The following is a 2,730-nucleotide window of genomic DNA, read 5'->3' as shown; positions in this document are numbered from 1 at the left end:
AGCTGACTCATTGGAAAAGACACTGATGCTGGGAGGGATTGGGGGCAGGAGGAGAAGGGGGTGACAGAGGGTGAGATGGCTCGATGGTATCACCGACTTGGCGCACATGAGTTTGGGCCAACTCCGGGAGTTGGTGATGGACAGGGAGGCCTGGCGTGCTGCGACTCATGCTGTCGCAAAGAGTAGGACATGACTGAGCGACTGAACTAAACTGGATAGACAAACAAGATGGTGGAGGTGTAGGTGGATGTGGAGAATATCTCTCTCCGTAGATACATCTGGAATACACCTTCAGACACAGATGTGCATGCAGAAAACCAGCTGAGATCAGACAGGAGTATCTGAGCAGCAGAAAATAATATATAGAAGACACAAAACTCAATAGGACAAAGGAACTAGAGGCAAAAACAGGAGTGTTAGTAGGACTGGACCTACCCTCTGCTGGTCAGGGAACTGAAGCAGGGGTCTGAGCCCCACAGTGGCCCAATTGTCTGAGTCAGAGGAGAAACATTTTAAGGCTGAGAGTGAAACAACTGATCTGTGGCAGCGTAAATGGAAAGATATTCAGACAGTCCTCGTCACAGTCATATATACCCCGGACAGGGATGCAAGTCCTCTGGAAGGTGCAGTGGCTGAAAGCTGGAGTTTAGGGATTATGGAGCAATCCCATGTCTAGGGCTGCTGTTGACTGTGGAGAGACAGATCAAGGGGATGTGAGGGAGGAGATTGTGGTGGGAAATGCCTGTGGAGGAAAGCCAGGCAGCCATGAAACCAAGGCGATGTTGCTGAGTCACACCTAGGGGCTGGAGCCATCACCATAACCTCTCTCTCCACAGATGCAAGTGATGGCAGCTGAACAATAGAGACTGGCCCATCAAACACCTGATGCACTGACTAAAGAGTAGGAACCCAACCAGGATACCCCTCTAAGTGCCTGATATGTGATATACTGAATAGGATCCCAGCCAGGTTGGTCCCTCTATGTGCCTGATGCACCAAACAACAGAGAAGGACCCAAGGAAGGAAGACCTCTAAGTGCCTGAATGGGTGGCACTATGGAGAAAGACTGGATAGAGAGGCCTTCTGATCTCCATCTACAAGAGGCTCGAAAAAGACTCTGATAGGGCCAAACTCCTGCGACAGAGGCAGTCTGCATCCCTTCTAACTTGGCACCGCCAGGGTCCCCAAAAGCCAAGCAGCTGTGCCGCCTTCACACTCAAACTTCACTGAAGCAGAGCTGCGATAGGCAAAAATATTCTTGCGTCTATGCATGCAGGGTGACTTCTGTCGTGTCCAACTCTTTGCGACCCTGTGGACTGTGGCCTGCCAGGCTTCATTGTCACAGGGGCTCTTCAGGCAAGAATAACGGTGTGCATTGGCCAATACTGGTTGCCACTCTTCTGGAGCACTATATTTCCTGCTGCCCTAGCTGCCAACTCCCCTGAGTACCTGGTGCTGCCAGAACCCCTGCAACCAAAGCAGCTGCACCACCTCCACACCTGGCCCTCACTGGGGCAGACCCACTCCTCCAGAGAAACCGCAGGAGCAAACCCCAGTGGACAACCCACATGCAGAGGTGGAAATAAAACCACAATTGAAACCCAGAGGTGGTATCTCTAAGGAATAAGATCCAAAACATTCCCACCAGCTGTACAAGCTGCAGATTAAATCCACATGACCAACTAAGCAGACTCTTTCTCTATGGAATATATAAAAGTACACTGAGAGCTCCCACAGAAGAAAACGCACTAGTTCTGATAGATGTGGACACTGGAGGCAGGAACACATGGGTGCAGGGCCAGATTAGAATCTGAGCTGCCCTCACAGCACATCCAGAGACCAGCACAGTGTTGGAGGGCATCCTAGGGAGGTGAGGTGGACTGTGACTCCCAGTGAGGGAAAGGACTCAGACAGCAATGACTCAAGAAAATTCTTTATTATTCTTATGTTTTGACTTCTTCTGTAGATTCTTTTGATTTAAATTTTTTTTTTCTTTTCCTTTGCCCTGCCCCAGGTGTAGTTGTCAATTTTATTGGCACTATGAATTCTAATTAAGCTTTTGAGGTTTTTTTTTTTGGGGGGGGGTCACTTTTTTTTTTTTTTTTTTTAATTGTTGCTACAAACCTCTGCATCTACATCAGGCTTTTGCAGTTCTGTGGAGTTTTCCTTTTTTACTTTTTTCTGTCTTCTTCCTTTTTCTTCTTTCTTTTGATTTTCTCTTTTTTGGTTTGTTTTCATTTTTCAAACCTATTATATTTTTTCTATATTTATTCCTTTGTTTGGTTTTCCTACTGTTCTCTTCCCCTTGCAGTTAATCTTTAGTGTATATAAATCTTCTTTATCTACCTTACTTGACTTTACCTATCTGTTCTTTATTTCTTTACTTTCTTTCCTTTCCTCTCAACATATTTGTTAGTTTTGTTTTCATTGCTTAATTCCCCACATGGCAACTTGCTTTAGTTTTTTTTTTTTTTTTCCTCCAGTTTGTGCTTTAGTTAGTTTTGTTCTCAACTGGTAGATATAATTTTTTATTTCCTTTGTATGCTGGATCAATCTACTATATTTTAGTTGGATTGTTTTGATTTTACTTATGGGTGTATATGTGTATATTCCATTAATTTGATTATTATTTGCCTGGTTTTGTAACTGCCATTTGTCTGGGGTTGATCTTTGGTTTATCATTTTTTTGGTATTTGTTTTAATGTCACTTAATGCCATAATAGACCACTT

This window comes from Bubalus bubalis, chromosome 5 (assembly GCF_019923935.1).
Source record: "Bubalus bubalis isolate 160015118507 breed Murrah chromosome 5, NDDB_SH_1, whole genome shotgun sequence".
Classification (NCBI taxonomy): Eukaryota; Metazoa; Chordata; class Mammalia; order Artiodactyla; family Bovidae; genus Bubalus; species Bubalus bubalis.
This window is presented reverse-complemented; position numbering follows the sequence as displayed.